The sequence below is a fragment of the Chamaea fasciata genome, unplaced genomic scaffold (assembly GCF_029207755.1).
Source record: "Chamaea fasciata isolate MVZ Bird 193981 ecotype frontalis unplaced genomic scaffold, bChaFas1.0.hap1 SCAF_9, whole genome shotgun sequence".
In the NCBI taxonomy this organism is placed as follows: Eukaryota; Metazoa; Chordata; class Aves; order Passeriformes; family Sylviidae; genus Chamaea; species Chamaea fasciata.
Window position 1 is genome coordinate 24,912,014 of NW_027094094.1, and position 19,288 is coordinate 24,931,301.

The 19,288-nt window shown below is 37.9% G+C and overlaps 1 long non-coding RNA gene across 1 annotated transcript; it reads left to right on the forward strand.

Annotated features, from left to right (window-relative positions):
* Window positions 1-9,452: 9,452 nt before the first annotated feature.
* LOC136294091 (uncharacterized) lies at window positions 9,453-18,094 on the forward strand. The gene is made up of 4 exons (XR_010722307.1): window positions 9,453-9,492; window positions 9,777-9,859; window positions 10,663-10,828; window positions 18,012-18,094. It is a non-coding gene; the product is annotated as an uncharacterized lncRNA (long non-coding RNA).
* Window positions 18,095-19,288: the final 1,194 nt, after the last annotated feature.

Genomic DNA, 19,288 nt, shown 5'->3' on the forward strand with positions numbered 1-19,288 from the left:
TCGGATTTCTCCACTTTTGCATTTTTAAAACAATTTAGATACAACCAGTTGTAACATCTAGTTCTTTTCATTGTTTGGCTTGCAAAGGAGAAGTTGTCAAATTAAAACGATTTCTTCTTTGATGATTTTTTGCAAGTTATTTTTAGAAAAACATGTGCTCTTCTACTTAGGGAAGTAGAGCAAAAAAGTAAAACTAGTTATGGAAGAAAAAAAAAAAAACAACATAGAGCTGTTACACAGGTTTGACTCAAACAAGCACTGCAGTGCAATTTGAATTTATCAGTCCTAGAAAGTAGGTGTTCTGAACCAAAGTTAATGAAAGTTAAAACCAGTGGTATTATATGGAACTCATTCCATGTGAAGCTGCTTAAGAAAAAACATTGAACCTCCAAAGAAAGGACGAGGATGGCTTAATAATGTAAAGTGTATCCCTGGATAAAAAAAAAAATCAGCTGAAGAACTGGGTAGATTTCAGCCAGCCAGTTGTTTCTATGCCATAGCTTTGGTATATTTCCATACTATTTGTGGCTTTATAAAGTAGTAGGATATAAAAAAAAAAAGGTGATTTATCTTTTGTTGTGCATGGTGACTGCCGATTTTTTGCATGAAACTGTTTTAATTATCTGCCCAGAACACTAAAAGAAATTACAAATCGTAAGGGAATAGCAGACACTTTTGGAATTAGATTGCTTTCACTTGTACAAAATCTGACCCTCTGTCCATCCTGTGAGGTTAAGCAATTGGGTAGATGCTAATGTAAAAGGGAAGGAATGGAAAAAAGTGCTACCATACATATCTATTGTTGAAGATTCTGATTTACTTTCTTCATGGAATTTGCCCATGTTAATAACACGTTCCAACTGTTGAGCTGTGCAATAAGTGCTATACAGTCACCAGCATTTTTAAATTAATACATTAAACTTTGAGGATATGTGTGATCTTTTTGATACAGTTTAAGATATCTTTTTGATACTGTTCACTACTAATTGTTTTCTAATGTTGTTATGCATTTATCTTTCATCTCTGAAGAACCCCATTATAAGTGACCTAATACACAGTGCAGCTGCCATTAATATACAATAGTGTATATATATGTACATACATATATATATATCTCAAAGTTTTGCTTTCTGATAATTCAGGATGTATGGATTGCATAATATTGATGGTTATATATATAGAAGTTTTCTAGGCCAAGAGCCCAGGAGCCTTTGAACCAAGGGACAGGAATAAAGACCTTATGTCAAGAAGGGACTGTACAAGGTAGCTGAGGAAAGCAACTAAAGGTTTGATAAATCCAGGAGCCAGCCTTGGGAACCAGTGATAATGCAGGAGGTGTGCTGGAGTGAATGAAAGTGATGATAGTGATGACATGGAGAATGAGAAATGCTTTAAAGAACTTTTGTCCTAGGTCAGAGATTAAACTGGTTTACTTTTTCCAAAGTATTGTGGAAGGCTGAGAGAGTTGGTCTGAAATAGAAATTGGAGAAGAATCATAGTCTTGATACCTGTTCTCCAGAAGGAAAAGATGGCAAGGCACCAGAAAGTGATGCCATCACACAAAATTTACAGGAAGACACAGCTAACCATTATTGTTCTGTGAATGACCAAGTACACCCAGAAAGTATCTACTAAATGACCCAAACAAGTTGGTCCTAAATCAGTGTTTCTAGCAATTTTTACAGAAATTAGGTCCACATTCCTCCGGCAGCCCCGCAGTGTCAGGAGTACAGGGTAGAGGCCATGTATTCTTTATGAGAGCTAAAATATTCATAGATAGCAGCTGAACTGCTGGAGACAGCAGACTGCTTTCACCTGGCAAACCTGCCAGATGGACAGGTTAAAAGCCCAGGCCACCGCCAGGTGACAGAGTGCCCTTCCTGGGGCTGGTGTCAGCCCTGTGTGTGCTGCTGGCTTAGCCGTGTTCTGCACTGCCAGACCTTTCTGTCTGCTGCCAGAGTCCTGCAGCTGCCTTGGGCGCTGAATTGATTTACACCTTTGTGATACCAGGCCTAGCACTGTGTGTTCTTTATAGGCTCTCAGTGCATGTGCCAGCTGATTCGCTAATCACGTTTACGTTGAACTTTTTGTCCTGAGTTTGGGGCTGTCCTGTGGAGGAAGAAAATTCTCGATGGGGGGATATGGCAAGAAATCTTTTGTTTAACTTTGATTCTAGGCAAGATAAATATTTTGGGGTTTAAACCAACCCTTCAGGATTTTCTGCCTTTTGTAATGTCCTTCAACATAGAAATTTTCATTGCTCTGAAATTAATTCAGTTTATGGGCTTGAAAACACACAGTTTTGTTGTGGGTTGTCATGTCATTGTACTATCTAGCTAGCAAATGTTTTAGCTCAAGGGCTTATTCTGAATATGAAGTTCTTTTTCTCAGCATCAGTTTCAGGTGGCTGGATATATTGTTGTTGATTAACTGGATAACATATAGGAGTCTGGGACAAAAATGCACATATTTTAGAAAGAACACAGACCTAAACCCAGTTCCCTATGCCATGGCACAGATTCAAACAGCTGGTTTGATCTGTTCTTTGGCAGTACAAATAAGGAGGAATTCAGAAAGCAGCCCCTGTGTATATCAGGGGATCCATTTCTTTTTGTATGCTGCTACTGATTTATTTAATCAGTGTCTCATACTGATTAATATTTTTATTCATCTCTTGTCATGCTCTGACAAAGAAGTTGCTGGTGGCAGTTTTCTAAGGGGGTACCTTAGAGGGTTTTTTAAGTGAATTTAAAAAAAAATTAGAACTGTCTCCAGAAGTCTTATTTTTAAGATTGGTGGAGGAGAGATGTAGTCATTTTGTTACTTTTTTTTTTAAGAGGTAAGACTTGGTTTTGCTAAGACAAGCCATTTTTTAGTGTCACACATTATCAAGGAACTGAAATGTGCTCTGTAGTTCAGTTTCATGGATTAAAACACCTTTCTGCCATGGGACACCAGCCAGTCCTTTCCTACCCTCTTGTTTACTTCAAAGCCTTTCTGTAACCCTGTGTACCTGAATTCAGGGGTGCTTCTGAAAGACCTTCAAGGAAAATAATGGTACTTACCTAAGCGAAGAGCGCTCCTGATAATATTCCCCTGTATTATGGCGATAAAGTTCTACTAAATGAACCACACAAGGAGAGTTTAGAATTCTCTTTGCCATGATTTTTATCAAATTATTGCTTTCAGCTTTGTGATATTTTATATTCTGTCCATAATAAATGGTATTAAGCCAATGTAAATAAGATAATTGTTGAGAGGAGGTTGTATTTGACTAGACAATGCATGCATGATTGAAGTCCAACTTTCTGTTACATTTTCTTTTTTGACATTAGCTTTAAATAGATTTTTTGCTAATTTATTTTTGTTTTAATTAGTATAACCTAATTTGTCATTCAGGTATAGTGTCATATAAATGAGGTAGACTAACCCTGTGAGTGACTGAAAAATTGTTGGAGTAGCCCAGTATCAAATGAATTATCCTCCTTTTTAAGACGAGGTATTGTTCAAGAGAGTGGTTTGTGGTAGCTCTATTGAATACAAATTGCAAAAAAAAGCTACAAGCTACAGATACTGATCTCAACTTTCAAAGCAAGGATTCAGTGTTCAGGAAAGTCACTGGAATAGCAATTCTACAGGCTTTGTTGCACAACCTGATTTAAAATGAGAGCCAACCTTTCAAGTTTTTCCTCTTTGTTGTGCCTGTGTTCTATGTAAATAAATTTGAAGGAAAGACCCAAGTATGAGAATAGCTGTTTCTCATTCCTATCCAATTACTGGCCTTTCTGGCAATGCAAACACACTGGTTTCAGGTACAAATGCTTTCAGTCTGCAGGTGTGTGTGATTGACCCAACTCACAGCTTCCTTAATGTCCTGGTAACCAAATTCCATTGGTCAATGTCATCTAGATTTGTAGTGATGGTTCAGCTGTAAAACCTTCAGTCTCTTTAGTCCCTTGAAGAAACTCTTGTTTAAGAACAGTAAGCATTTCCCATTCAAAAGCACACTTCCTGGAGAAGTTTTACTTGGAGTGACATAAGATTATTATGGAAAATGTAGGAAGTTGCAGCAGAGCAAACATTAAGCCCCTGGTATAGAATGACAAGATGAATAATTTATATATACGTGTGTGTGTGTGTTTTAAAATCTGTTTCTGGGGTACCTCTGGAGTCTGCAAAGCTGCTATTGTTGTTATGTGTCTTATGACATGTCTTTATTGGAGATAACGTTGTAATTTTGCTGGTTTAGTCTGGTTTGTTTATTAAAGGGAATTCACTGACTTGGACACATAATTTTAAGTTTGGATTTCAATGAATGGCCCAAAAGCCACTGTGGTAGAGCTAGAAGCAACTTGTGCTTGTGCCATCACTTCCATTTCAAAGAACAGGAGACTTTCTTGGAGATTACCATTGCTTTCTGTAATTTCTGCCTCGCTCTATGGTAACGTTCCTGTGGCTGAGCTGTTCATTGAGACAAAGGGCACACACATCACACATGTCTGGTCATGGGAAAGCTGCAATGTTCTCTGTCTGTTTCTCTTTGAGTTTCCATAGTGTTTTGTGTGTGTAAACTGACAGCAAGTGCTCTTTCTGGAAGATATCACAGTCAAGTTTTGTAATAGTAATACTTTGTTATATAGTACTCTTTAAAACAAATGTGGGAAGTTTGGCTTCAAAACAAGAAAGAGTTGTGAAAGCTTTACCCTTCCACCCTTTTGCACATGCAGATTGATGTTTGCTGTATTTCTTATGAAGGTAGAAAGAAGGTACTTGAAAAAAGAGAAGAGGTCATTTGAAGAAATATCTTCATCAGTTTTATTCCTCAGACTCTGATTAATTTCTCTTTGGTGGTGGTGTTCATGCCACTGCACATCTGCTGCTGTTGCTGTTCTGATCAGGACACCTCTCATAGCCCAAAATACTTCCTCAGTGTTTAGCCAATGTGAGAACAGAGTAAAAGAGAGATGATGTCACTGTAGGACACTCTCTGTTTGCTTCCATTTATTTGTATCTTTGCATGTGTGCAGCCATCTCTTGTGTGTTTGTATTTATATATCCTTTAAAGAAGGGCAACTATCATATATCAATGTATATTGACACTATCAACATATATTTGTAGTAATACATACATTTATGCTCAAGTAGGAAAGATCTTAAATAGAATCAAAATTTGGTCTAATCAGAATTTAAACCTTTGGCAGATAAGGCAGGTATAGGGTAAAATATTTTCCTATGGGATTCTAGGTCTTTCCCTCCTGGCAACTGGCTTCTAAATACTGGCATTTGATGATAACAGTCCATTAAAAAGACCTAAATAGTAAGGTCTTCACAAATACTCTTTTACCCACAGGACTTGCAACTTCTTCATACTGAAAAGATTCAGGAGTGTCCAAAGGAAATTGATTCTCCCGAAGTCAAGGACACCATCCATTCTTCCCTCGGTCTGATGGATAAATTTTCATGAGGGACCTGTGGGAGTTCCTCTAGATCCCCCTCCAGCATATCAATTACATTAAGTAACTGATCTTGCTTAATGCAGGAGTATCAGTGCTTTTTCATGTGACCTGTCAGGATGAAGCTCACAGCTGCTGAAGATATATCTTGCAAGATCAGGCCCTCTACTAGTGCTAGATGAGTCATGGAAATCAGAAAAAAATTAATGTGCTACCTAGTCTAGTTCTACCTGGAATGGAGTGGAGGCTGTCTCTCTTTTTACAACTTGGAAGCACAGTTGTGCCTAATATTTGTCTCAGAAGTCCCATTTATGAGTAATTCCTTTTTACCAATCAGGCAGTCTGGCATGTACAAGCACTTGGTGTCTATCCACCCACACTTTGTCCTTTCTGTCTTCATCTGAAATATTCCACTCTGGGGCTCAGTAATACAAATTTGATGAACAAATTATATGCTGCAAGAGGGGAAATATAATATGAAGTAAATGAGTTGGTTGCTGCTGCTTTCCAAATGCCTGAGCTCTTAGAACAACTCATAAAACCAGAGATTTTCAGCTTTATTTTAATGTTTCCCAACTCTTTATGTTAAACTATATGAACTCTCACTCAAAGTATTGGTGTGGTAAAACTCTTTTCTTCCATTAAAGTAGAAAAATGGGAAAAATATTACCAGTATATTATTAAAAATACAAACACACCTGGCTTTTTCTATAACTCTTCAATATTCACCACGTACACAATACTGCTAACCATAATGTATATTTGTACATTTTTTGAAGGCTTAAAATATACTTTTCTTTTTCCTGGCAATTACAAAAGCCTGAAAGACCCCATGGCATTAGATAGACTCTGAGTGTGAACTGGGATTTATTTCTCTCCGCCTCAGGTGCATGCCACTCGCCTTTAGGTAGGATGCAGCGACCCAGGGCACCAATCAGGACAAAATGTGGTTGTTATTAACAGTGATAATTACAGCATGGTTATACTGTCTAGCTTGGGTCTTCAAAGCTGTCTTCTGTGGTTTTCAGTGACACAAAAACCACTTTTTCTGTTCTATGATCTGTTTCCAGTCAGTTTCCTGGTGCTGTGTGTACAAAAGCTTAAGATTTTTTTATGGCAGGAGCAAGAGGTCCTTCAAGTTCAGGACAGGCTTTGCTGTGTGTTAGGCTCCTCTGGTGAAAACTGACCCTTTTTGAGCTTAGTGGTTTACTGAAGTGTATAATGTGATTAGAAATGGAAATGGGAGATAGAAGGGAGGTCTGAGGTGACCAAGGGAGGCATGCTTTGAGACTGTGAAAAATTCAAAGTATGCCAGCTCTATGACTAAGTAAGAATGAGATGGTGTTAAGAAAGTCCATGAAGAACAGGTTACTTCAATCAAAATGGAAAATGGGCCTGGGTTAGAGGAGATGTCAGAGAGAGAGATGAGGCAATTTATGATATGGGTGATATAGAGCATCATGCATTTTAAGTTATTGAAAACAGCTTCCCAAATGATTTCTGACCTCCCTTCTTCTTAGTCTCCCTTCTTGTTCTCTCTTCTCAAGTGATGCTGCTTGCTTAGCTGTTTTCTTAGACATCCTTCTTTCAGAATATTCCAGCATTCCTTAACTCTGTTGGTGCCTTTTGAACGAGTTAGGACTGATGCTCTAAGGGACTGGAAAACCCAGTTAAAAGAAAAAAGAAAAAAAAAAAATCTTGATTTCTTTCTTGTGGAATACTTCTTTCTGGAGCGCAAATGAGGTCAAAAGAAATTTTCCATGGGAGGCTAAAACCCTGCGTTCAATATACCTGTACAGTCCTGGTGATTACAGCTGCTTTTCACACAATGTTCTGAAAGGAGAATTTGTCCCTGCAGTTTTGAAGCTGAGAGGAGTAGAATTAAGACTTTGCCTAATTAGTGCTACCTTTCAAAGGTCTATTTTAAGCTGTCTTCCTTCAGCCTGAACCAAGTGGTAGTTTCCAAAAATGTAATTTAATCATATCTGATTGCTTGCTGGAATCTGCAATTAACTTAGGTGCAAGGGAATTAACAGTATTGGCCAGGTGCTTCATAATTTACCTGGAGCTGCCTGTGCCACATATATGTGAAGTATGTTGTTGGTTGTTTAAATTTATTGGCTGGAATATTTTAAGCTTGTGGTTGAATAATTTTTATTGCTTCCTTCCATTTCTATTCCTAGGATGACTCAGATATGAAATACCATGTAATTATATTCTGTATACTATCAAACTATCCCGTGCAATTATGCCATATTGTAGTTGTTCTTTTGAAATATTAGAAGCCACCTATCTAGGAAGTTATTTTTGGAATGCAATTGGTTGCTAGGCTGAAGATTAGTTTTCAAGTAATTCTAAATTTATGTTGAACAAAAAAAGTTAAACTCATTTTTAAAATGTAGTTCTCATCTTGGAAATCCTCTGAAATCCCACTCCCTCAAAAAAGAGTAGAAGTGGTTTTAGAAAATATATTTTTCTGTAGGATTGCATTTTTGTCCTGTTTGAGAGTCAGTTCTTGCATCAGTTGTATAATTAAAAATGGGAAGAGAATAGAAAAATGGGCCATCTGCCTGCAGGGAAGTGTTTTACTTTGTATTTGGAGTGCATTTCTGAGATCCAGATTAGTACTCTAATCCTTCTCTGAAGCCTTCTTGCATTATAGATTTCAGAATTGCAGGACAATCACAGGAGACTTTCATATAGGCTTTGTAGTTAATTTAGTTCTTGAGTTTCACGAAGGTTGAATTTTGGACAAAAGCAAACCTCAGCTTAGTTCTTGGCTCAGAAGTCATGATTGTTATGAGTTTTCATATCTCACAATCTGGATGAGGGGTTTCTGCTGTCTGACATCTCACTTTGTCAGACTTGGAAATGTGCACGCTCATTATTATCTGAAATTCCCTGGAAAATTACTGTGAAAAAAATTGTGAAGACAAATATTTTAGCTGGAATACTTGCTTAAACAGAGTAGTAACTTTGAGGTTTAAAAGTTTATATGTACTCTGTGGTGGCCAGGAGGTTATCAGAAACTGTGGATTCAGACCATCACTGAGCTGGAAGATAACACAATAAGCCCAGCATAGAAGAGAAAATCACTCTTTGCCTCATCATTTCATCAGGCATTCAAGATGATGCAACTTTCATTTCCCCAGTACAAAGCAGCAAGTGCGTGCCAGAAGCAAAACAAGGTGGGGATCTGCAGCGAGTTCTGCAAGTCTCCTGTTACCTTTTATTTACATTGAAACGGGGAAGAAAATTGCTCAGCCCATTTACAGCTCTTTTTTTACTGCTCCTAGAACTAGTGAATACTGTTTTTCACTGAAAAGGCTGTGCAAATCTTACATTTCCCAAGGAATAATGCATTCCCATAAAGCTGTCACAGATTCTAAAAAAGCAAAAGATAAGAGGAAAACAGCACAAACCCAACAGATTTGACAGTTTATCATTGTCTGAAGGAATTGCAATTGATGTAACCATATCAGAGACTTGCAGGTGTTTAGATTTTAAGATGACATTTGAGACTGTAAAAGACAGCCTTGATAAATATAATCCTCTCTGAAGCTCTCTGTGCCCCCTATACTGCTGGGACTTTAGAAGAGGAGAAAAGGTTCATTTATAACCACATACAAGTTACATTTCAGTAACTTTTGTGTTAACAAAAGCTTTTTGAGACTGTGAGCAGCCAAAACCAGCTAACTCCTTTAGCCAAAATAGACTGCCAAGTGATTTGCATGAAATGTCTGTGAAGCTCCAGAAAGACTAATGTAGAGAAATGCATTTAAGTATTTTGGGTTGGGGTTTTTTCTTTTATAGTAAAATCTACACATGTAAGGGAACAATTGTGTATGGAAACTAGTTTCCTCTGCAGTTTACAGTCTGGAAAAGCCTGATCTGACTGTTGAAGTGACCCTGAATAGAGTCAATAGTTAAACAAGTTTAACTAAGAAAGCAAGGCAAACAATTTAAGGTTAGAAGCCTCCTTTAAAACAGCATGTTCTGCTCTCATGGCTATCCCAGTGACAGTACAGTACTTCCTTGTGTATATATCTGGTTTTAGACACCTGGCACACTACTGTTCTGCTTATGGAGAAGCAAGAGGAAGAATTATTACTACATTTTCCCCTGAGCTTTCTTCCCATTCTGCTGCCTTCTATCTGGTTTTGCCTTTCTGCTTAAACTTTCTCTGTTCTCTCCTTTTTTTCCTTCTTTCAACCCTTTATATAATTATATATTGTTTTCTTTCTTCTTTTTCATTCCAGCACTTTATATGATTCTCATTTTTATTGCTAAGTCACTAAAATGGGCTTCTTTCCTGTCTTGCAGAGTCAGACTGTATGGAGAGGTTGTCTGTGATGAGTGATTTCCAGAAACACTGACATGATGGAGTCACGGAAGAATCCATGCAGGTTTGCTGTCCAGGGGTAATTAGAAACCTGTGTGTTTCTAATTACCGTGAAAACCAAGTTCTTGCCAAGGACTGTCTTGTTTGGAAGATGCCAAGTCTCGTGGAGATGGTTCAGTAGTACAAGTCATGCATTAGTAGACTGCTGAGCAGAGTGTAATGGATCCTGAAAACAGACAATAGTTAATGCCTTTCTTAAAATAGAACTGGAAGGCAGTGATCCTTTGTGCAAGTAAAATACTAGAAAAATGATCTTGCAATGATGATTCAATAAATCTTTTTACATTTGAAGGTGCTAAGCTGATGCTTACACATAGGAAAAACTTGGTTCATGCAGTTTTCAAAGGCTCCTCTTAGTCACTAAAAAAAAATGATTTTCCTAAAGAAGCAAATACCACTCAGTCAATGAGAAAAAAATTATATGCTATGCATAGTAAAAATGAAGTAAGTTGCGGGTTTTTTCTGGGTTGTTTCTGCTGGATTTTTTAAAATGCTTTTGTTAAGACTTTGAATTCAACTGGGTTTGCAGAAATGTTGGTGCAGAGCTTTGCCTGACGTTTTGCTCAGCCAGTGCAATAAAGGATGAGCTGGCATTGTTAGAACTCTGTGGGTGGTTGAATATACCAAGAAATATACGTTTCCCTGAGAACTTGGAATTCAGGCTTTCCTGTGGATTATCACAAATATGGATCAAGCACCTTTGTGTGCTGATACAGTGTTTTCAGTGTGTTTCAGAAAATTCATTGCCATTTCTTGCTTGAGCTGAGTCTGAGAAGACTTACCACCATCCTTTAATCTTTTTTGCAGGTTTTCAGAAAAGCTCTTAATATACTGCTTCATGTTAGAAGTTGTCAGCACTGTTGGCAAGCACTAAAGATGAACATGAAGGAGTTGTACTTTTCTGGATGTGATTAATTCTGGCACAGTACTCGTTCCCATGGCTAAGCCCTGTGTGCACTGCTGTTCTTGTCAGGTTCGTTATGTGTGTTTTCTCTTTCCAAGGTATTATGTCTTCACTGTGAAACATTCACTCAGACTCAGATTTGGCAAACAGAGTCTGAACCTAGCAGCATGCTGGTGTCCAGGAAAAAATAATTTGTTCCCTTGAAGAGGGAGGGAAGGGATTTGGATTTCAAAATGCTTCATTGTATTTTGTAACACAGAACTTGCTTTACAATTCTGTTTATAATATTTCTCGAGCAGTTGCTTAGGAGTGACCTTGATGATCACTGAGTAAATTATAACGTATTATGTGAAATTTCAAGTTCTGTTTCTAAATGTTAAATTCTAAAAAAAGTAATAATAGCTCAGAAGTTAAGATACTCTTAACACGACTGTTTACAAAATTGGTTTTTCCTCCAGCTTAGAGCAGTATTTAATGAGTGGATTTTTAAAGTGTCTTTTTTCCTCTAAGAAGTCTTGAAATTTTAATGTGGCTAAGAAAACTAAGTAGAGACACAGGTATTGTGTGTAACCTCCCAGGTCATCTGAGGGAGACTTAAAGAGGAAACAGAAGTGGTTTAAAGATCTTCTAAATTAGATACTATTTATAGAGACAGAAATTCCTATATGGGGTTGAACTGAAGGTTCACCTAGTTCACACTTCTGTTTCTAACAGAGGCTACCTAGAAAAAAAAATCAAAGAATCTTACATTATTTTATTTCTTAGCTCAGTTTTCTAAGACAGCACAGAGCTTGTTATGGGTATGATGCAAATATGAAGAGGTATTAGTATCCAATACTTTTGCTAACAGTCTCCTGTCAGATCTTCCCAAGGTACATAAAGTGAACAACATAAATAACTTCTAAATATCAATAGGTTTTTATTGCTAGGACTAAAAAGGACATAATCCTAAAAACACTGAATGATCAGTGATAAATCTTGAGGTATTTATATTTGCATTGCAACATGAGCAAGTAATTTATAAACAGTTGTCTTTCTACTTCTCTAATGCCTTAAGACAAATGCATGCTTTTCTGCAAGACCAAAATCCGTCATGGCCAGGGCAGATTTGTGGTAAAATGAGGCCATTTTAGTAATGAACTTGAAGGGTATAGCAGTGTCTACTCATGGCTTCAACACACCGATCCATACTTCTTTTTATTTTAGGCATCATTTATTCTGCTTTACATATTGCTGACATTCTGGGAAATTTTGCCTTCATGAAGAATCTTTAACTGATAATAAATGAATATTTAAGTATGGGCTTTTGGCAGTTTAAAAAATAAAATATTCCTCCTCAAAAGCACATTTACATTAGGACTTCATATTTTGTTAATTCCAGCAAACTTTTGATTTAACCCAGATGAAGGATACCCAGTACAATCTAGGAATCTGAAATTGTGCTTACTCCCAGATTAGATCAGGGAGAGATTGGAGCAGTGATGATCTCTTATTTCATTCTTGTAATAAGAATTAGGACTTGGGAAGAACTGTCTATTTTTGTCTGCAATATTTGCTGCTCTGAGGCTGCCACCTCAAATGCCTGTTGTATGGTAATGATTATCCCTGTTAGGCCTGAGGTGAAACCAGTTCCACAGAAAATAGATTGATGAGTATATTTTTATAATAGAATCATTTTGAAATGAAAGCAATTCTTCTGTTTCATGAACTCTGGTTTTATCTACTGGCAAATAAGGAATTGCATATTGCAGTAGCTCTTATTTCAATCAAATCTGTGTAAGTTGGGATACAGACTTCAAGCCAACAGGATTGGGGTTTTAACATTATTATTAGATGATTATATTTATCGGTATGATGAGTTTCTGGACTGTTTTATTCCAGTTGAATACAATCTTCTGAAAGTTAAGGGTTTGAGTATGAGATGCTTGAAGCCACTGGAATGTGGCTTTCAACCAATGTATTTGTTAATATAGTTATTTGTTAAGAGAAAATACTCTTGTCCATTTTAATCTTCTATACTGCCAACACTGAAGGAAGCCTCCCTCATCTTTTTTCTCAGTGAGATAATGTGGCTGATAACCTTCGCATAGTTCAGGGACTTACTTCATTGCTTTCTAATAGAGTTTCTGGAGAGTATAGACTTAGATTACAATGTCGAATGGCCATAGGGCCTCAGGGAAATATGCTCTCATTAATGGACTTGTTAATGATTATCATTGGAGAGGCTCTAATAGTATCAGATGTAAACGTCCTCACAGCTGTCCATCTTTATCATGCAGATATGGAGATGCATCATTAATTCACACAGAGATCCTCAGATCCTCGGAGCTGTGCACATTCATGCAGGATGATAATATCTAAAGGAAATTAAAAGCCGTGCGTTATCAATTTAATATTTCAGATTTCTATTTCCAATTAATATGGTCTAAGAGATGAGAGGAATTGAACCACAGCAGAACTATGGGTCATTTGGAAGAGATCAAATGCAGATTATGCCTCTGTCAGTTCCAGCTTCATTATGCTCATTGAGTTCTCTCTGAAAGGGATGAGACAAGGCAAACTTATATCAGTGAAGTCTCACAGCTGAAAAGTTAAAAGCATATATCCTACGCAAGCACAAAAAAAATTATGCCAATAAAAAATAGTTTACACAATTTACTAAAAAAATTTTAACAACTTTTTGGCCTTTTTTCCTTTAATAAAATGTATAGTAATATCTTTTTTCCTTTGTCATTACTTTGATGGGTATATTCACAATGCATTGAGTGCAACAAATTATAATTGGTCTCAAATTTGTAGCTTTAGACCCTCTACATTAATAACCTGTCTGATAATTATTTGCTGAAATGTGAGAATTTGATTATGAATATTTGATTTGGAGTTTTGGGGTGGACTCGGGGTTTTTGTGGTAGGAAGCACATCAGATTATTTCTTTGTAACCCTCTGAAATATCAGTGTTTGCAGAAAAAATAAGAAATGCATTTTTTCTGTATGCAAATCTAAAGGTAAGCTTTAAAAACTAGTGGAGGATTTATAGGTGTATTGTCACTTGTTTTGGAAATAGTGGCTGGGTGCTAAGATAGAATCAAAAAGTAGCTTTTCAGTGGCCTGCTCTGATATCAGTCTGTGTCCTACTGGATGGGTCCCCTAAATGAGAGGGAGAGGGGAGTAAAAGAGCAGATATTACAAATGATGATGGCGGTAAGTCATTCTAAAAAGAGAACAAAGTATGAGTAATAAGTGTCACTTGTGCTGAATTGTGACCAGTAGTGACATTGTGGATGAAAGAATTCAATTCCAAACTTGCCAAGGACAAATGTACAAGTTGTAAAAGAATTTGGCCCTGGAAGACGAATGGGATAAACAAAGTTATGAAAGAATGGAGACATTATTTTAGAACAGTGAAGAATCAAAAAAACATGAATGAATCATGTACATCAGACTGGGGAGTAGCTCAGACAGGAGCCCATGGAATAGTGAAAACGTGAACAGCACACTGCTGGAATTGGGGGATCAAGAGATTCTCTTGAGCCTGCCTGATGATGTTCCCATGTGGTGGAAAACTTTAAGAACATTCTTTTCAGCCATGTCTGAAGTGTAAAGGAGCTACAGCATTAATCTGCGGCAAACTATGAAACCGAGAGAATGCTAGTGAAATACATTAGAGGACTTTGTTAAAGGAGTAAATTGTAATGTCTGGAGGATGCTATCTGTATCCAACTGCCACGTGCCTTCATGGGTACAGATGAAAGATTGTGGAAAGTAAGGTCTTGCAGGGCTGGAAAAGATGTAAAAATGCATGTTAACAAAGGAAATTTACATCGGACACTCTTCTTTTGTGCAGGACAGCAGCAAGGGAAGTCGTCTGTGAAATCAGATCTTAATGCAGAGAATTCCTGCTCAGTGCTCCCAGCAGTCAGGGTGGAGACACCTTAGCTGGGACTGTCCTGGCTGGGGTCAGGCAGAGTCAGGATGAGGTGCCACCCTTCCACTGCTTGCTACTGACACAGAGAGCGAGCAGAAGCTACAACACAAAGCTCTTAAGTAAGGCTTCAGCACTTCTGGCTTCACAAGAGGAAGAAATCCTGTAAAAAGCTTTATTTCTAGTATTTCCTGCTCACACTGATGTTCACTTGAGTCTCACACAGCTTTTAAATTATTGACAAATCTGTGAAATGAAGGATTCTAATTATTCATCTCCAATGAACAAGTGCGAACCTCTGCTATTGGTCTAGTGCTCCTACAAAATGTAATTGTATTAGATTTCTGCTGTGAGTCAAGAGAGGAATCTGTGCCCTTTTTTCCAAAATCTTACATATTCCTCTGGCATTATTCTTGCTGCAGTACACTTTGCTCATTTTTGAATCCCCAGACTGAAAAATAATTCTCAATTGCTTCTCAGTTGTTTGGTCACTGTCTTTTGTAGGGGGCTGCCAAGCCTTGCAGATTTTTGACAATGTGAAGTGTGCATTGCAAGGTCTGTAACAATTACCTGGCTTGCTGTGAAATTTTGGAGGAGTGAAACATTAGCATTATTTGTGCCATCTTACCTCTGCCTTTCACAAAGTAGAGGTACTCATCTCAGACTCATCTCAGTCTCTCTTATCCAGACTCATTTGTTGTGATTTTTATGTTGCAGTCAGTGCAAAATACAAAATTTCCCATCTATTCAGCTCAGTCTCTTTGTCACACTTGTCACCTGCTTTTAATTTCCCCCTAGGAAGTCCCTTCCTATCCCCATTGTATGGTTCTAATTTTAATAATCCCAGTCCCTCCAGAGCTCTTTCCCCAAAGAAATATTTCACTGTACACACCAATTAGCTTGTTGATATTTCTTGTTAGTATGCAGCATTGGGTTAGCTCCTCTAGATAACCTTGATAAATTAAAAATTGGCTTATCAATATTCAATCAACCTAGCTCATTTATCCAAATGTCTGATTTCCTTTCTGTCAGAGCTGAGCTAAAAAGGCACTGCAAAAATAAATACAATTAAAATTGCATATTTTTCTTTGAAACAGAAATTAAAAATCAGTCTTCTGCTAATGTCACTTTAAATGCATTGGTTTATCACCAGTGAAATAACATGCAGTGGCAGATATGACATATGAAATCCTTAGTTTTCAGTAGACAGTTGTTCTTTGAATACAGTGAACATCTAATCAAGAATTTATTAGTAAAATTTTGGAAAGCTGGGTTTAGTCTGTCCTGTTCTTTGCACAATTATTGACTCTTGCTAATTCTTCTACACAGTTTTTAAAATTTATGGAGGTTTATATATTCCAGTGGGATGGGAGGTAGGTGGGGGGAGCATCCTGTGGATTTATCTCGTAGCATAATGATAGCAGCATAATTTTCTAAATCTGACCTCCCTTCATCTTGTGTTTCATTGACTTTGCAGTCTAGAAATCCTCAAACACCCTTTTGTGTTTGCACCATTGCTATTCAGTAGTTCCCTGTATTTGTCCCACTCATCTGCTGTCACTGCCTGGGCCCAGTCCTTCTGTCATTTGCTCATCATCTTGGTTTTGCAATTTAGAGTATCAGTTATTTGAGGGAAATGACAATGTTGTTCCAACTTTACATCAAAAATCTGACAGCACATGGTGTGAAAGGACAGGCTCACAGGAATCCATCAGGCCAAGCTTTTCAAAAGCCCCAGTGGTTTGGAGGACATGTGCTGCAGTGCAATAAATAGATCTGATTGTAGTGGGCACATGGGCAGCAGCATCGTCACTGGAGGGGCCTCTCGTCCCTCTCTGCTCGAGAATGGCTTGCTTTGATGTCCTGGCAGGGACCCTGAAGCTGCAGGATGTCCTATGATATGTTCCTAAAAACATTGACGTGCTCTTTCCTCAATGGCTTCTGAAAACAGTCAGCACTGTCAGACAACAGAAGGCAAACAGGGGCCAGTCTTTCATCACAATATACAGACCTCGTTAATTTATATATAGTGTGAACCCTGAAGGCTCTAATTCATCCAGTCAAAGTTTCCTGGGAGTTTATCAGCTAGGTTCATTCTCTATTGTAGCAGCTGTGGTGGAAACAGAGGTCTTCAGCAATTCTTTGATTTGCTTCTAATGATGTCTAATCTTGTGGTGAAAATATATTCCTTTTTGGGGAGCTTTTTTTTGGGGTTACTTTGTTTGGGTTTGTGTTTTTTGTGGGCCGGGGGGAGGGCTGATCGGTGTTCCAAAGTCAGAAATGCATTTTGCTGAGCTCTGCATATTGTACTAAAGTCAATCTACACAGGTTTTGCATTAAGACAGTTTAAATTATTTCTTCTCTGCCAAATTGAAAAACCTAAGGTCAAGCAATTTCCCTTTGAATTAATTTATGCAAAATGTTTAAACAAAATCCTGTGGGTTTAAAACTTTAAATTTAAAGTAAAAGTACTGCTTTAAAAGGAAAATTAAAAACCAGTATTTTAAAATTAAGTAAGATGACTTTTGATTAAACCCTGAAAAGATCTGAGAGCTTGCTTCACTTTAAAAGCTCTGGGCAGTGGTTGCTAATCTGAAAGGAACCAAAGAAAGTGCTCCAGACAGTGCATATGTCCCGTGGAGAAAAAATACAAGCGGGGATGCAGGCAAGGAAATGCTGTTCAAACACTGTATGTCTTCAAGTTGTTGCACTTTTATATTAGATGAATATTTGTGTGTGCCTTCTAGTGGGACTGGCAGAGCACTTCTCAGAAGTGAGCAAGTGCAAAGCATATGCAATAACAAAGATGCTGTTTGATATCATCAAAATCTTGTTCCACTGGTTTTGCTGTCATCTGTGGAGAAATGGGACCTAGGAATGACCTTATGATATGGTTTTGCATCAATAACTTCCTTGTAGTTTGATCCAATCCCACACTCGCCCTGGATTAAAGTTACCAATTTGAAATGTATAAAACAATGTCCAGTTTTGTTATCAAAACAGTGCAGCGGAGCAGTGCCATCCTGCTGCTGGTGTTGGTGTTCACCAAAAGGATTTTTAGAAGGAGGAATAAAAAGTGTGTCTGTTTCAGAGGTAATTTTCAATGTTTAGAATATGTCTGGTGCTTCTGTAAAGCACGAGCCTTTCAAGTTTTGCCTAATCAATATGTACGTGCTCAGTATATCAGACTTCTCTGCTATGTCATTGCCGCAAGGGTGCACAGTTTACATCCTTGGAGATCTGTGGTTGCAAGATGTTCCATGTCCTTTGCTTTGTTTAATTCCTTTCCTTCCACTGCAAGACTTTTTTTTCTTTTTTTTTCTGCTGTAGGGTATGGAATTATGGAGTTGGATGGAATCAATGGAAACACCTGAATTGAATAGCAGGTGTGAAGCAGGCGCAGTCTGGGACACTACACAGAGGATGGAAGTCAAAGACTGCTTTAAAGGTAAACAATACTTTGTTGTTTGCATTACAGCAGATAGAAAAGAAAAAGACATTTATCAGTAACAGTAGCTTGAAATATGCAGACTAGAACAGAGCTGATATACAGATTCAGTGGGTAGGAAACTTTGGTAACCACAGTAACAGTAGGCGGCTTCAGCCTTTTGAGTTATTCATCCTTGCAACAGGAATTCAATAGAGCAGTGGTGGGATTTTTGCTTGTCCTTTGGAAAAGTCAAAACAGACCCCAGGGATGATTATGTGGTAAAGTCTGGATTTTAATTTTAATAGAAAACCAAATTTTAATAGAGTTTCCACAGAGTTACTGCCTTGTATGTATCTGGTCAAACAGTTTCCCAAGGAAGAGCTGAGAGAGTAATCTGTTTTCTTTTATTTTGCAGTTTGCTAGCTTAGCTCTGTGAAATGCAGATTTTTGTGATACTATAGTGGAAGCTGTGCTATTTATGTGTTTCCTTTTAAACAATGCTTGGATTTCATAGTAATTCAGATTTCGAAGTCAGCCTTAAAATCTGAACTTACGTTGTTGTATAAGGAATGGTTTTCTGAGGCATGGAGTAGTGGCTTAGCCTGTCAAACCCAAGACACTGTCAGTGGCAAAATCCACAATGAGAGAATACTCTTCTCTTTCTCCTGTCCTTTGCACAGAATTCCTTTGGGCAGCATCAGGGTGGTGGAGAGAGAGAAAAATTATGAAATATTCTTTTCAGCCCTCTGTGCACTGGACTTCAGTCCATGAACTAGACTACAATAATACCTTGAAAAACAAGCTTGACCCTTGATGAGGATGCTTACTAATGAATACAAAGCCAGCATAGTTTTGGAATAAAATAAGGAAATGTTAAGTTTTGTTTAAACACCTTTGTTCTCAGAAGTTTTCTTTTCATGATCACAAAGATATTGTTGCATGAAAAAGTAATTTCTGGCTAGTGATCCAAAATGCATTCCCAGGCACATCTGGGGAAGCACTAAGGCTGCTGGGAAATGACCCGGTCACCTCTGCAGTGGGATGGCAGTGGTGCTCCTGGCCTTCTCCTGGATCTCAGATTTCACTCTCTGCAAGGTCCCACTCTCCCCCAGCAGAGGCTTTCCAGCAGGAGTGGATTTCCTGGGGCAGTGTGGCAGGGTGTCTGCAGCCCTGCCAG